This window comes from Sciurus vulgaris, assembly GCF_902686455.1.
Source record: "Sciurus vulgaris genome assembly, chromosome: 5".
Classification (NCBI taxonomy): domain Eukaryota; kingdom Metazoa; phylum Chordata; class Mammalia; order Rodentia; family Sciuridae; genus Sciurus; species Sciurus vulgaris.
The window spans coordinates 22,479,060-22,503,073 of record NC_136465.1 but is presented as its reverse complement, the minus strand read 5'-3'; positions in this window follow the sequence as shown (position 1 = coordinate 22,503,073).

The following is a 24,014-nucleotide window of genomic DNA, read 5'->3' as shown; positions in this document are numbered from 1 at the left end:
TGGACCTCAGTCAATTTGGAAATGAATGGAAATATCTTAAACACAATAACCATGGCCTCTGTTGAAAAATCATTTACCTGGAAAAGAAAACTGGTTATTGATAAAGTCCTTAATGGAATAAAATGAGAGTATGGGCTTTTGTGTATTTTTATTTGTTTATGTAAAGAACAGATGACATCTGTGCACCTGAAAGCTCTTGGTCTGAGTCAACTTTCACATCCCTTCTGATCTGTTTTCTCCAAAGCAAAAGTGGGTATTATAGGAGTCGTAGCATTACAGAATTCAGAGAGTAGGAGGTTGAGTATAGCATACACATAAAAAAATACCTAAAATTATCTAAAGATTTGAGGTGGAAGGAGTAACTGTGAATTACAATGATAGGGAATAATTGCCAGTTGGTAGGTGATAAAGCAAGCAGATGGAGGTATTATATTGTGTGGCTGATGTAAGTAACAAGTTTCCCTGTAGACTGCTGACTTTCTTTTAGTTTCCATGAATGTTGAATATTCTGAGAAGGATACTGATGAATGAGGAAAGCATGAAATCCACCTTCTGCTCCTGGGCACAAGTGTGGTAGAAATTTCAGAGTCAAGAAGGTGTAGGATCAATAACTTGTGCTTCAGTAAGGTGACTAATGATTGTGAATATTAGCCTCAATATAAAACAGCTTATAATCTAATAATACCCATGAGGGACACCATAAATTTTAACTTTGAAATATGTATAAAAACTCATTTATGTAATAAAGAGTAAAAGATTCCTACCAGGAGCAATCCCTGTTCCCTGCATATGTGTGTGCGCGTGCATACACACACACACACACACACACACACACACACACACACACACACACAGAGAGAGAGAGAGAGAGAGAGAGAGAGAGAGAGAGAGAGAATTCTCATAACAAAATCTTGAACAACAGTGCTTATTAAATATTAGGATGACTTCATAAATCCTACTGGTTACTTCTTTCTTAACACATTCCCAATTTTGAATTCTAGCCATGTGCATGGGTATTATCTTCCCAGTGTACATCTCAATTTTTAAATAGCTTGTGTTCATTGCTTTACTTAATGCATTAGTTATCCCTGGAAATGATTTTTTTGTCATATTCTCTGTTTTATAAATTTGTCCTATAGGGAGAAAATACATGCATGCCTGTTCTGAGATGTGATGGTGCCTTCTCTCATATTTACTTTTTTACTGTAGTGAATTTTATAGCAGTTATAGTGATGACTAAGATAATATATTTTAGAGTTAGATGAACCTTTAGGTCTGACATTTCTTATCTATGGGATTTGGTCACCTTTTGTGACCATATTGAACTTCAGTTTCCTTATCTATAAAATGGAGATTACAATACATAGCACATTTTTGAGGATTAAATATAATGATTATAAAAATAGCCTGGAACTGCCCACGAAACAATGCAATCAGTAAATCTTTTATAGGTCATGTATTTAACATAGATTAAAATTGAAATGATTCTTATTTTGATTAAATGCTGCAATTTGCTCAAATATGGTTTCGGTCTCCAATATTTGCTCGCTAATCATTCACATCAAAATATTCATCATAATATTTACTTTGTCACATTTTCCGTTAGACTCAGTTTCTTACATGAATTCCAAGCTTCTTTATAGGAAACGTTCAATAACTTGTGTCAGAATTAATCAGCTCAATTGTTACTCCAAAGCCATAACAGTACTACGTAACACATATTGGAAAAGAGAAAGCAAGTGCAGCCTTAGCCATTTTATTGGCTAAAATGATTTAACACTTTAACTGTGAAAAGGCAATTGTCTGAAATATGAGAATATATTCCAGTAACAAAATTTGTAAGTGACAATTTAAAACAATGGAAAACATTCTCTATCAAAGAACTTTGGATTCGGGTTTTTTAAGTGTGCTTTGAATCTAACATATTTTATTTCATGTCAGTGAAATTTCTCTGACTGCTGGTTTTGTACACTAAGTAGGTGCATAGTGAAAACCTTGATACTCTGAGCTATAGGAGAAAATATTTTCTTCCAAACTCATCTCTAACTGATGATGGCAGATTGATATTTTAAAAATAAAATAATATGTAAGCTTATTATGATTATAAATAATGTAGACTAATAAGAATACTTATAAGTCAATAAATCCCCAAACCAAAATAAAATAAATTATACAATTTTATTTACAATTCATAAAGGCAATTTATAATATCTTTTTCTATACCCAAGTGCCTTTTTTCTTTATCAGTATATGAAAAATAAAATGGAATAATATGAATTTTGTGTTCCACTCATTTTTCCATTGCACTTTGCTATATCAATAGTTTTATTATGTCAAATTTTTTATGATTCACAAGCATGAAGTTTTAAAAATAAATATTAATCTGTATTTGTTAAATTATTGAAGTTGAGAATAATTTATTCAAAATAAATTATCATAAATAAGAACTGTATTACATATCCATTTTGCTATCAGCATAGTGTCTTCACTTAATCCCCTAAATAAATTTTGGATTTTTATTTAGGTTAATACAAATGAAGCAATATTATATTTCTACCATTTAACTGTAAATTTGATTTGTGCATAATTAATGATCAAATGGATGATTATTTTGATTTGGCTTTTTTTTTTTCTTTTAATCTTTTTGAGTACTGGAGATTGAACTCAGGGGCACTCAACCACTGAGCCACATCTCCATCCCTGTTTTGTATTTTATTTAGAGACAGGATTTCACTGAGTTGCTTAGTGTCTCACTGTTGATGAGGCTGGCTTTCAACTCACTACTCTCTACCCTCCTGTCTCAACCTCCTGAGCTACTGGGAGTACTGCACTCAACTTAGCTGTTTTTATTTTATTTATTTATTTATTCTTTTTTTTTTAGTTGTAGCAGTTTAAAACTTGAAAGACTCATCGTACATACATATATACCATAATCCGTCCACTTAAAACTTTGCACCTAAAAAATAAAACAAAAAAACTTTGCACCTAATTTTCAGTCTTGAGAAAGTTATTCAATAAAATAATTAACAAAATGATAAAATGGATTATTTACTCTAGATATGTTTTAAGGTCTCCTCTTTTTTTTTTTTTTTTTTTTTTTTTTTTTTTTTTTTTAATTGAGGTTTGAACCCAGAGGCACTTTTTCCACTGAGTTACATTCCCAGCATTTTTTGTTTTGCTTTTTGTTTTTGAGACAAGGTCTGGCCAGCAGAGGCGAGACTCAAACTTGCAATCCTCCTGCCTCACCAGTCCAGGTAGTTCATGCACATGTCTCCTCTTATATTGACTTCCATTTTCAGAACCTTTTTTTACCTCTTCATAAGTATATGCAACATCTCCAAAGTCAACCTTCTTGTAACCCTCTGGGTGTTACAAGGTCTTCTTCCATTGAAGTTTCTTAAGTACTTTAATCTTTTCTATAAATGACATACTATTTCCAAACCAACCTGACCATAACCAGATGATGATTCCACCAACCACCTCATTCTGCACTCACATCCTTATGGATACACATTAACTGTTGCCCATCCATTTTTCAGGAATTTAAATACAACGAATTTGAACGTAGAGACATGATTGAGGATGAGAATAGAAATGGAGATAGTATTCTGCCTCAAAGCAATCTTCATCATGTGCAGGGCCTTTGACAAATATTTTGTACTTTCCTTCTCTATACAAAAAATATTAAATATGCATTATAGAATTTGTAAGTCAGCGTGTGTGTATAGTGACTTCATGGTAGAATCAGAGGTATGGATGTAATAAATTTGCTTATTTTTCATTCAGTGCATGTGAAACAACATTGTTGATACTTCCTACAAAGAAAGGAGCTCAACTCTTTCTGCTGAGGTGCGGGAACCATTTCTTCTTATTCTCTATTTGAAATGTGTCATTTACAGCTAATTTTCTGTCTCCCATCATGAGGACACGTACAAGGGAGTGATGCTCTTATATCTCATACTGTCACATCTCTACATTATATTGAAATACAATAGATTTTCTTGCTCTTCAGTTCCTTCATGCTACACATTTAATGCTGGTTCTGTAATTACAAACAAAACTGTACCATACATCATGCCAGAAGTGAATCCTACCTTTGAATGGTTTTCTCAAAGGTTGCTATTTGCTTTGTTGATGACGATCACCAAGGCAAGTCTTACCCAGTGTTTGAAGGGAAATATGAAGAACTGTTCATTTCTTGTTAAACTTACCATTCAGAATTAAATAGCATAAATGTACAATAACACTTCTAAGCAAGCATTTTGGTGTTTTAAGCCACCATGAATACATGAGTGGAATATGGCTTCCTTTGATGTTGGTAGTACCCTTTCTGATGTGCACCATCAGTAAGGGAGGACAAGTAAAGAGTGTACTATGGAAAGAACAAGCATTCTCATTAGATGTAGGTTGACAGACTTCTATTTGTCACAAATTTTGACTGAACTAGGAGAGTTTGACCTCACCATATTGATTGGAAAGGAAAATGATATTGATAGGAAGGACCTATTAGTATTATGGAGCAATAATCTCAAAAGCCCTTGGAGCAGATGGATGTGGCCATCTTAGAGGACCACTTGACATGTGGCTTGGAGTTGATGGGGAGAATGAATAATAAAGGTTGCTACAGTGGGAGCACAAACAGAACACCTGTCACTATCCTTGCCACCATCAGATGCCAATGAGCAAAGGTGGCACTATTACTGGAACACACACATGACTCAAGTTCATGTATGGTGTTGAAGCATTTGTTGTCTAGTATCTTGAATGCATCTCATGCTTCACTTGAAGAAACGTTTCAGCTTTTTTCCAGAGACCCGATCTCAGATAACCTTGTAAGAATGCTATATCACTAGGAAAATCCAGGTTCAGGTTCTGGAGTATCTGGAGTATCTGGGGTATCTGGTCAATCTCACATATAGATGGAGGTCCAGAGAGTGCCTTAAATGGGAGCATCACAAACATTGGCCCAGGGAGGCCCTGGTGTATCCCCAGCACTGGAGCGGGACTTGCATAAAAGCACTCTAAAGTGGAAAGAGGACAGACCCCTGGGAACCAAGATCCAGACATCAGAAGACTTACCCTAGTTTGAAGTGGTACTATTCTACATTCTTTAGAAAAGAACACTAGGGATTTCTGGTTCTTATATGGATGTGAAACAAATTGATTTATGAATCATTGCTCTTTCTTGAAATATATTGTAGCAAAATGAACTCCAACAATAGTAACAAAACATTGAAATCCACAAATTCAGAAAACTCAGAGATGAAAAAATTCGCAAAGTTCAAATGTTGTATAAAAGGTGTCAGATACAGGCCCAGGCCGAAAGGTTAAATATAAAATAGAATAATTCCACTGGAAAAATTTAGGAGAGTGGAAATCTTTCATAGGCAGCTCTCACAAACCTCCAGCAAATATTTACTCTCAGAAGTAATAAGTACCACTCAGAGAAAGAAAGAAATAGAAGAAAGGAAGGAAGGAAGAAAGAAAAGGGAAAGAAGAAAGAAAGAAAGAAAGAAAGAAAGAAAGAAAGAAAGAAAGAAAGAAAGAAAGAAAGAAAGAAAGAAAGAAAGAAAGAAAGAAAAAGAAAAAGCTCCCATAAGTGGAGCTAAGGTTGAACAAGACTCTCAGGCAAAGTGGAAAGAGAAAGTCACAGGGAGAATAAGGAGGGGACACAGTAGAAGAGGTCTGTTGGCCAACTTACTCATTTGTTACAATAAGTGAAAAATTTAATATGATATTTCTTACTCAGGAAAATTTACATCATAATAGAACGAATTCACACACCTTAGCACTCAGAGAAAAAAAATGATCTAAAAGAAAAAAAAAACAGTAAGAAGTAAGGATAAAATGTTATTGCATAAGTGGTTTAGGATGAGGATTAATGGCAGTGGTTTTGTGACTGTTACTTCAAGGATGAGATATACAGACCCAGGAGAATGCAGGGAAAAATTGATCTCAAACAGTAAAACCTCATCAAGGCAAATGCCTGCATTTCTTTATGTCCTGTTATGACTAATAGCAAATTCTATGGCTTAGGAAATCTAATCTCTCTCTCTCTCTCTCTCTCTCTCTCTCTCTCTCTCTCGCAAACACACACACACACCCCACATATATTCCTAAAATGGAAATGTATACACAATAGAAGGAAAACTTCTTCATTTGTCTTTGGTAGAGATTTTGCATATTGTAAACTTAAGACAGAGTATTGGGGAAAAGGAAAACTTATATAGTTCTGGGAAGCCAACATTATTCATGGACTAAAAATGGCAACCTGGTCTCAGTGTTTGTGCACATTCTAGGAGTTTCTGCTGATTCTGTTTTTATTTTGTTCTATTTTTTTCCAGTTTTTGGTACTGGGTGATGAACCCAGTAATGCTTTACCACTGAGTTACATGTCCAACCCTTGATTTTTTATTTTGAGACAGGGCCTCACAAAGTTGCTCAGGCCAACCTCAAACTTGCAATCCTCCTACCTTAGCCTACCAAGTCACTGGGTTTGCAGGGACGTGTCACCATATGTGACTGTTTGCTGATTCTTACAATAGTTTTACTACCCTTATTTCAGTCCACACAGGTATTTACTAGGACAGGGCAGAGGACTTATGTTATAAGCTGTGTTCCTTGTGCTATTTAACTCGTGTTTGTCTTTCCAAATAAAGTGTTTACTCATTTATATATTTATTAGAATAACTGTGCATTGGTAGTCATGATTAAACGCAAAGACAGAAATAGAAATAAGACATTAAAGAAGCAATATGGGAAAAGATTTTGTGATTCAATCCTGCACATTCACTGGGTCAAATATTACTACTGATAGGATACACATATTTTCTGTGCTTGACCACACCATTTTCATAGAAAAAGATCCTGATGCAAAAAAAAAGTATATATATACCACAGAAATGTTATGTAGTGATTATTCCAATTCAAACAACTATGGTTAGAAAGATTTCTTTTGTTTCTATTAAGGGTTTGGGAGACAGACTAAAGAAAATATTTTTCTGAAAGACTCAGTCTCTCCCATGGCTGTTAATAACTTTAGGTGTTCCTTCCTATCAAACCCAAGGAAGGTATCATTCAACATAGGACGGAGGCTGTTAGGAAATACGGTTTCTTTTATTTGTTTCTTGTTTTTGTATCAAGTTTAAAAATGGAATTACATAAAAATATTGATCATTACTTTTAAGTTAGGACCAATGAAGCCCACAGAAGGAAAAGTTAATTTTCTGAAAGCACTTGTTTCCTGAGTTCTGTTTGAATTTGCTTTGAACCATTATATAATTTTTCATCAATTTTCTAAGTGAAATTACAAGTATAATTTGCATTTGTTTTGAAGTATGCACATTCCTTCCAGTAAGTTTATTAAGATATTTAGCTGAGGTTTACTCTCAAATATTTATTACAAATAAATATTTATTTCATTACATAAATAATTTGATATTGAGGATAACATAAAAATGAGAAAAATTTGAAGTTCAATAAAGCATGCATTTTGTCTATTTTCACACTGGTATATCCCTGTACCAAGAACAGCATCTAACACATAGTAAGCACTTATTAAACACTTATGCAAGGAAGGGAAGAAGAGAGAAAGGGAAAGAGAGAAGGAAGGAAGGGAGAAAATGATGGAAACTCAGTATCTGAACATTTTATGTATTTGTAATGAACTTTCCATGGGTTTTATGGTATATTTCTGTAGGAATATGTGATTATGTTGCCTGTCCTATCTGTATGGAGCCCATGTAAGAAGGGTCACATATAGGTTTTACGAAGGGCGGTTTGGAGATAATGACTTGTGGCTGCAATAACGAGAGGTAATGTGCAATATACCCCTTGTGAAGTCTGGTGACAGAAATTAAATTAACTCATGTCACTACTGTGAAACAAGGTTAACTTGAACTGAACTGTATCACATCCCTGCATCCACTTAATAATGGCCCTGCCACAGGATGGTTAGGAGATAAATTAACTGAATTGTGATATCAAGAAAGCTTATAATGATGCCAAAAATTGAGACAATCCATAAGATACTCATAATCCAAGAAATCCATCTTAAATCTAAGTAGAAAATAACTTTGAATTAAACTTCATACACGTGGTCCCACAAAACATGTTTTAGGGATAAAAGCTATCTCCTCTCTTGTTCCTCAACTCTTAATGGAAGTTACACAATTTAAGCTTAGGATTTTTAATACAAACATGTTGACTGTTTTCAAATAATCGGTGTTTATATTTTTAGGAAAGTTTAGGAAAATTTGTAACACCTGCTATATAAATTTTGGCATATATTGGATAGGGTTTTTCTATAAAATACTTCATATCACTCTGTTAAATTTATTGGTGACATTTTATGAAACAATGTTTCCTTTTCAGGCATGATCAGGTCAGGAGAAAACCATTTTCTGGAACATAAACAAAACACAGGAAAATGTGCCACAGTTGTTAATTTTTTTCCATGACATGTGTAGCAGTTTGATTGAATTTCTTACCCTTTTACGTGATTACATTCTAAAATTCAGTGGAAGAATTTGAGCCTTCTTCCCCAAGAAAGCTTGCTAAGGTAACTGGTGTCAAGGAACTGAGATGATCCCTGTGTGCTGGCAGGCACACAGGGATCATCAGTGAGGAATAAAAGGACGGCTCAGAATCAGAAGTAATGACAATGCCACAGGCCACCATCAAACATTTACTAATAATTTATACATTCCACAGATACTAATTCAAAGATCTGGGTACCGGACATTACACTTGTCTTTAAAAACGCAAATACGGATAGTACACAGCCCCATTTTGAAGGGACCACAGTCTGATATGAAAGAAAGCATGTCAACACAGCAAAGAACTACAGCACTACTGTAAATTCCAAAGTACAGATAAAATGAGTTTCTTCAAGAATCCAGAGAAGATATTTGCTGAGAGAAGGTAGAAAAAAATTTCCTTGAGAAGCAGATTCTGAGCTCAATTCAATATTGAAGAAGAAATGACTGGAAGTACAATATAGATGAAGGTCATTAAAGGCAGCGGGCAAAAAAAAAAAATTTGGAAATTATGAAAATGTGGAAGACTGGACAGCTTTGGAAAAATGCAATTGTTGAAATTTGAATTGCCTAAGTAAGAGGTCCAGGTAGGAGACAAAACAAAAACAAAACCCAAAACAAACAAACGAAGGGGGGTCGGGGGAAGAGAAGACTAAAGGAACTTTGGATGGTGTAGAAGAAAATGGGGTGGGAGGGGGTGGGGGATGGAAAGATAGTAGAATGAAATAGACAGTATTACCCTATGCATATGTATGGTTGCATGAATGGTATGAATCTACATTGTGTACAACCATAGAAATGAAAAGTTGTACTCCATTTGTGTACAATGCATCAAAATGCAGTCTGTAAAAATAAAAAAAAATATTTTAATAAAAAAAAAAATCCAGTGCCATGCTAGAGCTTAAAATGGTTACCCACAACTTCACTGAAGGACTTCTAAAATGAATCAAGATGTTAGGATCTTTGAGCACAAGACTGGGAGATGACTGGGGAGGAGAGGCTGCAGAATGTTTGATATGCAGATATGTTCTCTCCATAGATTTAGTTTACCACTGTCATTTACGATATTCCTAGTAAGTAGGATCTTCAACTGATTGTGATGATAAGTGTAGAAGAATACTATTCCAAGAATATTTTATTCAATCTTTATTATAGTCATTAAAGTATACAATTTCCAAAATGGCATTGTTTGAACCATGGTAAGATGGAAAGATGTGACATGTTTATCATAGAAGTTCCAGGGAAGCTTACCTTCTATGTTAAGACTCAACATAAACCTTCTTACATACACTTTACAATTATGTTATGGCTTTTAGATCGAAACTTCATACAATAGAAATTAGTGTTGAAATATGGGAGGATCTAGGTTCTGCTCACTGACTTCCAATAAAACTCAATGTCATCTGCAGACTGGACCTCTGGCAGACCTTGAATATACATGGAAAATTCATAAGCATTCATAGACAGATAAATCTTTGAATGATTAGTGTCCCTTTTGAGTTATAATCCATTATATACAGAAATCACCTGTTGAAATAGATGCTCTAATAGGTGGTATATTATGGTTAGACAAACATAAAGATTCAATAAAGCATTTTGATTTATAAGCATAACTTCTTTCATATTTTAATAATTTATCTTGCTTTTATGGCCTTGTTCATCTGAACACTTGCCCAAATGTACCCTGGCAAAATCAGTAGATCTTTCTCATGCAGCATGGAAAAATCTGCACACCTCTGGAGCATGTTGTGCACCTGATTTTACTACATCTATTTTTCATTTGGTCTGTTCCCTCTCAAAGACTGTGAACTTTCAAGGGGAACTCTGTGGTGACTTTTTCTGTTGTCATTGTCTTAGCACCTGGTTGAGAATTTCCTACAGAAAGCATTAACGAATAGTAGTTGAATGAATGTAAGAATAGAATATATCCATTCTATTCATATATTCTGTTTACTTCCAAAAACCCTTTGGCAATAAATTACCTTCATGTAAAAAACTCTTAAAAGTTAATAATTCTCTGAATAACAAATAATGATAAGAATGTCCATTTTAATTTGAAACACCAAGGTCCTTGGGGCAAGGAAGCAATAAAAAAAAATAATATATATAGGCATGTGTGTGTATATATGTACACACACACATACATGTTATATATTTTAAGGAAATAGACTAGAATGTCATATCATGACTTGAGAAAGAGACCCATGAATGACTTGTTTCCTAAAAAATAGTAGCTGCATGTAACTTAAATATCAAAAAAGAAACTTATCTAAGTACACATAGTTCTGTGGTGCATCTTCTACAATATGATCTCATTCCATATTACTCAAGGTTCACAGAGATATAGGTACTTAAGTAACAGATAGAGGTACTTAAACTAAATCAAATGCTAAAACTTTTTTAAAATTCTGTCTTCAGAGTTAAAATTATTGGAAAAGGTAGTGACAGGAATGTGGTATGATACAATTGTATAACCTAATAAAGGAGACAGATTATACTTCTGCATTTTAAATTAAAATAAAACAGAACACTGGAGAATCCCTCAAAGCTCAAAAGAGGTAGTTTTTATACTAACTTGAAAAGGGTTTACAACTTAAATTGAAAAAAGTCTCATGGATCCTGTAAAACTCCAAATGTGGTATAGGCTAACAAGTAGTTTCCAGATGTTTGTGGATTATTTCATCAGATTTTGAGAAATATTTAAATGAAAATAAATTCATTTAACACTGCATTTTTAACTTTTGGGGGAGGAGATCCTCACCCAGCTGGCTCCCATAACATCCTTTGGTGCCACAGTATGAGATGAAAATCCATGACTTTATCAATATACTATGTTTCATATATTTAGGTGGCAGTGTCCTGGAAATAAAATAGCTCATAAGTTATGGTTCGTTTGAACTTTGGATGGACTGGAGGTGAACAATGATGCTTTCTGTTCAGCACTGTGCAAAGAAAATGTCAGTTTCAATTTCTGGACTGCGTGCATCCACAAACACAATATCACCACACATCTTGCCATTCAAAGTAATTTTTCATCTTCTGTGAAGTAATGAAAAGCGACAGGGTAAGGTGTTCACAGAAGTGACCATGCACAGCTGGTCCCTCATTTCAGGGAGCGTCTGTGCTTTGATTTAATGTTGGTGGCCACGAATACTCTCTAATTTCTACAGGAGAAATGTTCATTACCCTTAAAGTACTGTTCCCTCATAATATCCAATTTAAGCTTGGAAAGTATTTCTGTTCTCAAAAAGACTGGTGAAACACAGTGAAATAGAAGAGGGGAAAACATTTTAGAAAAACCAAAGTCCAATTCTAATAAGCATCCAGAATACAGAATACTACTGCTTCCTAGGGGCCATCTGGAGAATGAAATGTGAATAGGTTAAAGATAAAGAAATCTCTCTCTCTCTCTCTCTCTCTCTCTCTCGAGATATATATATATATATATATGGTTTAGTGGTATAAACAACTTTTTTAGTTAGCTTTTTTACTGCTGTTACTAGAAGGTCCGACCAGAACAATTGTAGGGAAGAAAAAATTTATTTAAGGGCTCACAGTTTCAGAGGTCTCAGTCAATAGAAGGTCCATTCCTCAGGGTTAGAGGTGATACAGAATAACGCGGAGGAAGAATGTGGCAGAGGGAAGCAGCACACTTGGTGATCAGGAAGCAGAGAGAGAGAGATCCTGCTCACCAGATACAAAATGTATACCCCAAAGGCACGCCCCCAGTGACCAACCTCCTCTAGCCATAACTTACTCACCTTCAGTTCCCACCCAGTTAATCCCATCAGGGGATTGATTTGGTGATTGGATTAAGGTTTTCATAATGCGATCATTTCTCCTCTAAACCTTCTTGCACTGTCTTCCACATGAGCTTTTGGGGGGCCACCTCACATCCAAACTATAACAAAAACAAAGTGATTTTTCTTAATTAAAGGAAAAATTTATTTCTTGATTGAAAACTTCCATCTTTAAAAATCAATCCCTTCTCTACCTTTTTGCACATACATGGCATGAGGTGTTAGATATACCCTCACAGTGGTCATTTTCTTGCTTAGATTTAAGCAGAGGTTTCACATAGCAAGACCTTTAAATTGCTGTGCTACTGACTTGAATAAGGTAAAGGTGTCCTCACCAAATCTAGGGTATATGAATGGGCAAGTAAGAATTCTCTATTATGATTACAATACTTCACACAGTCACGTGAAGGAAATATTGACCTGTGAGCCTCGGTGGATTTTGCCATTCAAATAAGCTTATGTAAATAACTTATATCTTGTTTTGCCCTCACAGGCTTTGGTCATTTTTTAATATAGCACTTATTACATCACTATGGCCATTTTATAACCCTTTTTTAAAAAACTCAAATAAAAATAGTAAAGACTAAAGAACACACAAACTGCTAAATTTATTTATTTACATTCGTTTCTCTCACAATAGAGTGTGATGTTTCATGTATCTTTCTAGCACTTAGTTTAATTATTGGCACATACTTGCCATTTTTAAAGATTATTGATAAGTGCAAAGACATCTTGGATCTAGGATGATTTAAAAACATATATAGAACTTTATGATTCTTGACCCTGGAATATAGAAGCAAGTAGTTCAGTGGACTCTATGGAGCTTAGAGATGACAATACTTTGATTAGTTTGTTCTTTAAAATAGTATTTGTAGTATTACAGATGTACATAAGAATTTAAGATGTTTATAAATTTGCAAGTGACAATCAGGGAGGAAACTCAAGACAGGAAAAAATGATTTAGTGGAAGTAGAAATATATAACTAAGACTACATGAAAACTAGGAATTAATTATGGTGTATTATGACTGCAGACAGGGAAAGGGTTATGCTGTATTACACTCATTCATTCTTTAATTTATCAATTTTTGAACAAGTATCTTGTCAGGCATAGGGTGCATGCTATGAACATAGGAACTATGGGAACAAGAGAGAGTGCTGCCGTAGGGTTAATGGACTGAATGGGTACAAGGAAAGCCCAGTCAAGGTGCATGAAACCCAGAGTTTGATGATCATGGGACAGTGTCCAGGGCTAAGAGAACAAGACAAATTAATAAAAATGCGGTAGAAATCAGAGGCAAGAGGCAATAAGCACTTTCAAAGAATTAAAGGAACTCTTGCATAAAATTTAAAATCTTGTGCAAAAAAGAGTATTTTTCAGAAATTTATGGGTACAAATCAAACTCAATAAGCAATTATTTCTCACTTTTAATAATTTCTGTCACTTTTCTCTTTCTTCTACCTTCCCTTTTGTCTCCCTCCCTCTTTTCCACCTCACTTCCTACTCCTCTCTCTCTCTTCCCTTCCCTCCCTCCTTCCTTTCCCTTTTTCCCCCTCTTTTTCTCAACAATACCTGAGTTTTCTTACATCTCAGTCAATGAAAGCTTAGCATAATGCTCTATGTCTTGCAAGATGTGGTTTATTACATACCTACATTTTAATATGAATGTGAAGGCATGCCTGTCCTATATATATATATACCACATAATGTAATCTTTCTCTTAAGTATGTGGCAAAAGGGACATAAGCCATGCTCAATTTAGGCAGACAAGAGGCTAATGCAACAATCATTGCCTGAGCTGCAGAGCCAGGCAGTGACAAACCAAATTAGATTGTGTTATCACAGCTCTCAGAGGTATTGAAACTACTCAACCTGGTTCTATGGAGTTCATAGTTCAAAGTCAGCATGCAGTGACCTACAGTTTTTTCTGATGGCTCTTCTCTAAATATGTGATGGACTGTGAGTGACTCAGTGTATGGTAGGAATACAGGATTTCTGTAACCCACCAACTATCTTGATTCTTTATACTTTTCCTTCAAAGCTCTGTTTTTACACATATGGTACACAATTCAAAAAAAAAACAAAAACTAAAACCAGAAGAGAAACATGGACAAACATTTACTTGAAAATAATTAAAATAATTTTCTAGATCAATGTTTATATAAATAAATATGAATTTATATTTATGCAGATACTTTTAGGTTGATTAAAAGAATGATGTCATTTAATAATTGATTCTAAAGGTTTTCACAAATAAGACATATATTCAGAGTCAGTAAGTGTTACTCCCATTTCCTAAAGTAATTTACAAATGCATAAAAGGGTCATCAAGGAAATATTTAATTTCAAAATGATACCAGATACCTCAACATGATTTTTAGGTTTTTTTCTATGTCAACTGACTAAAAAAAAAAAAAAAATGATATTCCCTCTCGTGATTTGTATTTTGTTCCATAAATCACATTCTTTTTTAAAAAATTATTTTATTTGTTCTTTTGAGGTATACATGACAGTGGAGTATGTTTTTATATATTTATATAGACAAAGAGTACATCTTATTCTATTTAGGAAGACATTCTTGTGGTTGTACAAGATGTGGAGATCCACTGTGGTGTATTTGTGTATGCACATGGGAAAGGAGGGGAACAGGAATAGGAAAGATAGTGGAATAAATCTGACTTAACTTTCCCATAATGGATATCCTAATAAATATCTCTGTAGACACATACCTTAATAAAAGTGGTATAAAACATTCAGGTCCTGGGATCTTATGAAAACTTTGTATGATTGTGACAGACACACTTTTCATCAAAGTCAATATCAGTTTTCATCAGTTTCTTCTAGGGACCTATGAACCCCCAAATGGTTAGTGGTATTTTTAAGTCATATTGAAACATGAAACTGTTTAAATCTGAAATCAATGTCATGCTTGCAGATAGCAGGTGTGACATTAGAAAGTGATGTTAGGAGGAAATTGTCTTCTATGTATCATATTATCTTCGGTGAAATAAGTCACTAAAATGAAGAGTCACAATTCACTTCCTTCCTCTGCAGGTATCAAGATTTTTGGTGTCAGTGACTCAACCAGATTTCCTCAGCAAAACTCCTCAGGAATAGATCACTTCCTGATTTGCTCTGCAAGTTGGTACTGGTGTTTCAAGCTGCTTTTGCAGTGTCAGGTGGTAATGTGTCCATTTCTGAGAATCCAAGACAGGAACTCAAAAATGACCCTTGGAACTTAAAGGATTTTCTGGTGGCCTGAAATAGTTAATATCGAACTCTTCAATGGACTAATTTACTGCTTCGGGAGCTACAATTGAAAGCACAGAGATTAGGGTACAATTTGGTGGTAGAGCTCTTGCCTAGCATGCATGAAGCCTTGGATTTAATCCTTAGCACTGTGGAAAAGAAAAACAAAACAAAATATGCCTGATAATTAATGAATATATATGTTCTTTGTGCTTTCTTAGCTTAAATTTCATCTTATTGGGAACAAATAAAAAAATACATATTCTTAATTTATAAAACTGGTTTTCCAAAAGGAATTATTCCTTATCCTTGATAACAGTAGTTTGATGCCTCTTGTTAGAGGTTAAATTGCACCCCGCTCCCACCCCCATTGTGATTTGGATGTGAGGTGTCCCCCAAAAACTCACATGTGAGACAATGCAAAAAGGGTCAGAGGAGAAATATTTGGGTTGTGAGAGTCTTAACCCAGTCAGTGAATTAGTCTCTTGATGGGGATTAACTGAGTGGTAACTGAAGTGGTAGGATGTGGCTGGAGAGGGTGGGAATTGGGGTGTGGCTTTGGGGTATATATTTGTATCTGGCATGTGGAGACCTCTCTCTCTGTTTCCTGATTACCATGTGAGCTGCTTACCTCTGCCATGTTTTTCCACCATAATGTTCTTCCTCACCTCGAGCCCTGAGGAATGGAGCCAGCCTTCTATGGACTAAGACCTCTGAAACTGTGAGTCCCCAAATAACTTTTCCTCCTCTACAATTGTTCTGGAATCAGGTCATTTAGTCACAGCAGCAAAAAACAAAAACAAAAACAAAACTGACTAAAACACGCCCCCCCCCACCAAAAAAAATACATTGAATTACTAACTCTCAGAATGTATGAAGAAGGGCATTGAATGTAAACCTCAGAATGCAGCTGTGTTTGCAGGTATAATTAGTTAAGATGAGGTCATACCGAGGTAAGGTGGGCATTTTATTTACTCTAACTGGTGTCTTTATAAAAAGAGTGAAAACATGACACATTCACATGTATTTGGATGGAAAAGGCCACTGGAGAATGGAGTCACAGATTACAGCTACAATCCAGAGAAGCCACAAGAAGGCAGGAAGAGGCATGGAAGGATTGTCCTTTCTTAGTTTCAGAGAGAGCATGACCCTCTGGACACCTCAATTTTGGACTGTAGCTTGCAAAACTCTAAGTCAATATATTTTTGCTATTTCTAAGTCAGATAATTTATGGAGCTTTGTTCCAGAAGCCTTAGGAAAGAAATACAGTGCATAAGAACTTCCAGTTCAAATATCTTGTGATTCTTTAATAATATTTACTTATTACTGATTATTGTGGAGGTATATTTAGGAGCTATGCAAGTACAACATAGATTCACCCTATTTTCTTCATAAAGTTAGAACTATTATTTATATAAATAACAGCATTAAGATTTATTGGCAGTCTTGCAACTTATGACTCTAAATTGAGAAAATTATGCATATAGATACTTCTGTGATACTCAAAAAGATCAGGTGGGCAAAAATTCAGTATAAAATATAAATTTTGGCTTTACTATGGAAATGTGAATATTAAATTAATTACATTATTTCTTATATTCATTAAGACTTTAAATGGTATTTAGCTTCTAACTGAAAATATTTACCCCAAAGTTTACATGTAACAGAAAAATATTGTCAGAACATCTGCAACGTGAAAAGGTGCATCATAAATATCACAGAAAGTGTCAAGAAACTTTAAAAATCCAATCGGAATTTAATATAACTCTCTTAGATTTTTAGAGAGTTTACATTAAGTTCACAAGTTTTCATTAACTGAAAATTTTAAAACTTATAATTTTCACACTGCACTTTGCTTTCAGCTATTTCTGAAAAGAAGACCAAAAGAACACCACAAACTGAGAGTAGTTCTAGAATAAGTACTCTTTATTGTGACTGACTCTCGAGGAGAGGAAATAAATTGGTTCATAATAAATCATCCATTCAGGTTGGGCTCACCATTGAATGGGTCATGGAACCTGTAAACCTTCTTTTCTTTCTCTTTTCTTCTTTAAGCATTAAAGATCAAGATGATTATCACTAGTAAAAACCACTCTCCTACTACAAATATATTATCGATTCATAGTTTCCCACAAAGTTTTAAGGATAAAGAATCATTGAGACTAAGGTGCCTTTGCTGGTTTGAGTGCCTACCCTGTGACAATTATATGTGTGAAAGGGTATTGACAGGGAGCTTTGAGGCTGCTGATGAAATACAGCAGTTGGGGTGAAAAAACCATTTTTCATTTAATAAACACTTCTGAAAGGCTTGTCGCTGCACACTATATTTATAGGCCTGGCTCAGATAGTTCCATTTTCTTTTAGTTCTGCTTCTATAAAACTTCCTTAATCAGGCAGAATTGGATATGTGACTCTGATGCCATAAATCTCATAAAGGGGTCAGTTAAATGAGCCTCATTTCAGGGACATCTGTAGTATGCTTTCTAGATATTTTAATGAGAGACAATGGAAGGCTTTCTATATTTTCTAAACTGGGGTGCAAATACCTACCCTAGCTAAGCAACTGGAACTCAGGGGTTACATTTTGTAAATATTTTAAAATATTAACAATGAGTTATTTTAATTCTCCCAAGGGCCTCACTTGACATATATGGAATGCTCTTTTCAATCCATCTCTCTTGACACTTGATTCACGTGGTTTGAAATGCACAGTAGCCAATCCTGTGAAAGTCCTCAGAGGAACCAAAGACGTTTCATAAGGAGGACAAATTGTAATAATTTCTGATGGCTTAGAAATCGTGAAGCCAGAGCAACCTTGTTCAACTAACTTTATTCATTTTGAAATCTCATTTCTTTGGCTTTTGTTTTGATAGTGTAACAATTCTAGGGAGGTATGGTAGAATTTTTTTTTTCTTATTATCAGAAACAAACAGTTTTTGTGTAATGTTGCCTCAGGATTTAGTCTATTTATTTTATATAATCTCTCCATTCCAATAAATAAGGATGGTTCTTGGAGTGAATGACTCCACAGAATGTTTTTTCTGACTCGGTTACAGAAGACTGTCTTCTTTCAGGTTGGATCAGAGTACATAGCAGCACTGGGCGTGGTGTCAGAGAATAATGCTTAAAATGAGTGAAGAAAATGGTCACATCATTTAGCCCTTCCATCTCCTTCAACATGAGGACAGTGTCTTCTTCATCAGAGATAGGAGATCATTTTTATATATGGTTCATAGTATGAAATGTTACATTTGGTGCAGCTAAAAGCTTCATATAGCACTTAGTTTATGTACAATACTGTTACTCCTATTATTAATTCACAGGGATTATAATTCACATTAAAAACATTTACTAAAGCAAGCTTCCAAGTGACTCTAAGTGTATTTTATATTTTTCCCAGCAATAAGCCTTTGTGAAGATAGAAAATTATTTATAATATCCAATTCTTTTGTATCTCTTGTGGTCAAAAAACTATATCTTGATCCATGTGTAAGGGGTATTTTCTTCCAGAACATAAGGAAGATTCTAGAACCTTCACACTTCACCATTTCAATAAAACAGAAAATTCTGTGCTTTTCACAGTTTGTGTAACGATTCATTACTGGGCTTTTCTATTTTCAATACAAATGTGAAAACTTTGAAAGGTATTTTTGTATTTGTATAGCTCTCAATATTATTAAAACTTGCAAATGAAAGCTACTGCAGCTCTATCTGAAAATGATCTTGCCAGGCATGATGTAATCCCATCAGCTCTGGAAGCTGATTGTGAGTTCAAAGCTCCTCCAGAGCAGGATTATGAGTTCAAAGCCAGTCTCAGCAAATTACTGGGGTTCTAAATCAACTTAGCAAGATCTTGTCTATAAGTAAAAAAAAAAAAAAAAAAGGCTGGAGATGGGGGTTCACTGATTAAGCACCCCTGGGTTCAAGCCCTGGTACCAAAAATTTTTTTAAAAAGAGAGATTTCTTCTTAATTGCAGCCCTTAATTTATGGTTCTAGTTATATAAAAATATGTTATTTGTATGTTTCTAAAAGTTAAAAACATTTTATATTCAGACCCTGATAAATTCATTGTTTATCTACCCCAATGCAGAAATTTTGCAAGATTTAATATGTTATGATAGTTACAATTTTAATTTTCTCTCCCAATTTTTTTGTTTAACCCATTATTATTTATCAAGGTGATATCTTTAGAAATCATTATTAAACTCCTTTACTCCGTGTTATTATTAGTTCACACAAGAATTACACATATCTAAATAAACTAAAATATTTAAATGATTTTAACAGTAGTGTCTTTATAAGTAAAGCAGAACAGAGAACTTTCTGGGCCAACTTTTAAAAAGTGTCTCTGGATTCAAAGGCTCTGTGATTCTTTTTAGGCAGATGACAATCATGAAACCCCTAAGGAAAAAAAAAATAGACATAACTGTGATTTTTTTAAAATGGTGGAATATTGCTTTGTTAAACTAGTGATTATTCTAAGAATCTAGTCCTAGAAAATAAAATAGGCATGAAATCCTGTTATACTTTTCCTCCACTTTCATACTTGAATATGGAGAAAATGGATTTGATTAATGATAGGCCAAGGGGGATTTCTATTACTAAATCTTTCACCATAAATTTTATAAGAGAATATTACCGGCAAGGTCAAGTCATGTCCCTTGACTGTGACCATTTGGGAAATTCTCTGTAACCTAAAGTCTCTGCTGCTTTCTCATAAGGTAGAATTTCCTCTTTGTGTTCCCAAAAGAGTGGATCTTTCAAATGTGACTTGTCCATAAGGCGCTTGCATTGACACAGCACATTTATCTCTTTCATGGCATAGAAGTATTTAGTAATTGATTTTCCTCTTGGATGGTTGGCAAATCTTTATTAGGGCATGAAGAATTGTTTCCACTGGTGGCAGTATATTGTTTAGGGAAGCTGCAGCACAGGTGGAAATTTGGTTCTGCACGTTTCTTGCCTTGGCAAACCATTCCTCTTTGAGGAATGGTTTGAGGTGGAGTCAGCCCAACTTTCCCTAAGGGAGTGCTTTGGGTATCTCAGAGAAGTCTGACATGAGAAGCAGGGGAGGAAGAAAGAGTCAGCAGTTTTCCTGATATCAAAATGTGCACTACTTTTGTCAAACAGAGAGATGCTCTCCAAGCAGGAGACAAGGGGCCAAATAAAAAAATATATAGAGAAGTTAAACACTACCCTTGATCTTATTGATGTATATTTATGAATCAATGCAAAATGGACTAATAACTTCCTCATTTAAAGTCTCATAGTCCTCCATCTACCTTTTATTGATCAGTTTGGCAGGAAACTGGAGGGATATTTTAAAGAAAATTTAATAAAAGGGCTATTTAGAGATATGTGACTAGGGTTGCTGAAACTAAAGGGTGATACCGAAATAAGAACAGGAAGCCTTCACTAACTCTAGGTATGCATAGATGGGGGTAAAGTGGGGGGAATGAACTACTAGCACTGCAGCCCAGGTCAAGAGCCATCTGAGAAATCTCTGTTCACAGGAGGGCTGTCGCTGCTAGACATGCAGCTAACCCGGGGAAATGGGAATAGAGGAAAAACTATTCTGCATTAACTTCTCGGTGCTGTATCCCATGGGGCAAATAAAGCAAACAGCCACAAAGAGGCTTGGTGAGCCTTTTTTTGCTTGAAGCAGGATAAGAATGTGTGGAAAATGGCTCTGAGAGGAACAAGAAGGACTGAAAGTACCAAACAGACGGTGAGGTCCCGCATAGAGAGCTTGCATAGAGTTTGTCATTGTGACCCGACCCCAGTCCCATCTCAGCACGCTGGTTGAATGACTGAATGGGTTTTCCAGTAAAATGGGCTAAACAGATTTTCTTTAACATAAAGTTATATTTGTTTTCAGTTCGTAGAGAAAGCCAAGTTGAAAAGAGAATAATTTCTTTTACTTCTAAAATTTGTGAAAAAGTTTATTGTCTTCATTTTTTAAAAAATTAAAGTGATAAACTGGAGTCACTGAGTAAATTCATTCCATTTATGCATTATTTTGAATCTTTGAGGTGTCACTTGACCCTGAATTTCTTAATGGTATGGTACCATTAAAGAAATAATAGGTAAGTTAACTTCTTATGAATGATTGTGGAATTCAGATCACATTAATATACTTCGTAATTATCTACACATTTAAAGATTTTAATTTAACCCCTAAATGTAGACAATATAACTTTTTGAAAGACATACCATGCTTATGATAAAATGTTTTACGTGGAATATTTCCTTCAATCTACTCCCTCACCCCCTCAAATGAGGTTTACTTAAATGTACAAATTTGACTGGTATTTTTAAAAGTTTTAAAAATGGCCTTTAGTTTTTCTTTTAAATTAAGATCTCATTGTGGAACAATATGTGTAATATATTACTGTCATATATTAACAACATATTTAAATATATTGAAGAAACTTTTGAAAATAAAGCAATATTCACTTTAGATCATAGCAAGAAAACTTAAAAATACTTTCAAAAACAATCTTATTAATCAATAGGAAAAATTGTGATTTTGACTTTACATTAAAATATCTTTTATTGTAAGTTGTGAAAGTATAAAGAAAGGAACTCAAAGAGGAAGTGTGTGATTTCAAATGTAAAACACTGAGAACTAAAGTGTTTCATTTCTTTTTCAAAAACATATTATGTCTAGTATGAACATTAGTCTCTTTTTCTTGTGTCATATAAACTGTGGAGTGGGCATCTTTTTTATGCCCTGGTAAAAGGTGATTATACTTTTTAAATGTAGATCAGCATCCTTCAAACTTCCAGGGCTGGGGAGATAGCTCAGTTGGGGCTGGGGAGATAACTCAGTTGGTAGAGTGTTTGCCTTGCAAGCACAAGGCCCTGGGTTCAACCCCCAGCACCACACACACACACACACAAAAACTTCCAGAGTCATGATCTATATCCAAGAGTTCCTTAAGGTTATTGCTTTTACTGTGGTCACTTCCTCTGTCTCATCTTCACTTTCTTGTTGATATAACCAATTCCTTATTCACTTTCACTAAATTCCATGTAATTGTATGTCTTTAGTCTCTCAAATAACAGCAGTGTCGTTATTACAATCAAATATTTCTCCTATAAGTTGATCTATTTTTAAGTGAATATCCCTTCAAGGATTAGCATGTCTTATTTCTTTTCTATCAATTTCAGTTTCATTGTCCAATTCCCTCTTTAAACTAAATGTTAATTGAAGTATAGGTGAATAAAGAAAATGTATATAGAGTGGAATATTATTCATCTTTAAAAAGGAAGAAATTCTGTTATTTGTGATCATATGGATGTAATTGATGCACACTATGCTAAGTGAGATAATCTAAGCATAGAAAGACAAATGCTGAATGTTCTCATTATTGGTGGAATGATAGTAGTTAGGCTTTTGAAGCAAAGAGTAGAATGATTGGTACCAGATACTGAGTTGACATAAATGGGAGGATGATGGTCAGAGGATGCAAAGTCTTGGGAAGACTATGTTTTAGGTTACCTTAATTTACTCATTTTTGTGAAATTCAATTCTGTAAGACTTGACTACTGGAACCCAAAGAAACCACACAAATTTAGGCTTTGCTGCCTGGGTATGATGTTAATAACATGTATAATGACTATTATGGTTTAGGTATGAGGTATTCCCAAAAGCTCCTGTATGAGATAATGCAAAAAAGGTTCAGAGGTGAAAAGATTAGATTAGAAGAGATTTTTACCTAATCTGTGGATTAATTTACTGATGGATTAACTGGGTGGCATCTGTAGAAAGGTAGGTTGCAGCTGGAGGAAATAGACCACTAGGAATGTGCCTTTGGGGTTTATATTTTTTTCCCTCATCAGAAGCAATCTCTCTGATTCCTGGTTACCATATCATGAGCTGATTTCATCATCATGACTCTCCACCATGACATTCTGCTTCCTTTCGGGCTCAGGGATATAGAATTGGCCAACCATAGACTGAACCTCTAAAATCATGAGCCAAGATAAACTTTTCTTCCTCTAAATTGTTCTCGTCAGGTACTTTGGTCACAGAAACAAAAAGTTCATTTAAACAAAAATCAGTACCTGAAGTGAAGTTGTTTATGTGATTAACCTGACTCAATGGTTCAGAAGCTTTTGGAGATGGTTTGTGGGGGAAGATATTTTGAAAAGTTAAGAGATAACAAGCTGGAAAAGTTTTAGAATGTTGGAAGCAGAACTTAATGGGCAATTCTGTTAGGGGCTCAGAGGACAGAATGCCAATTGGATTGTGAACAAGTAAAGATTGGACTCATGAGGTTTCAGAAGAGGAAGACTCTATGGGAAATTGATCTAGAGGCCATTTATGATATGTTCTGCAAAAGAAGTTGTCTAAATTTGCCCAGGTCCTGAGACTTTCTGAGAAGCAGAATTTAAAGGTGATGGACCAATTAATCTAGCTAA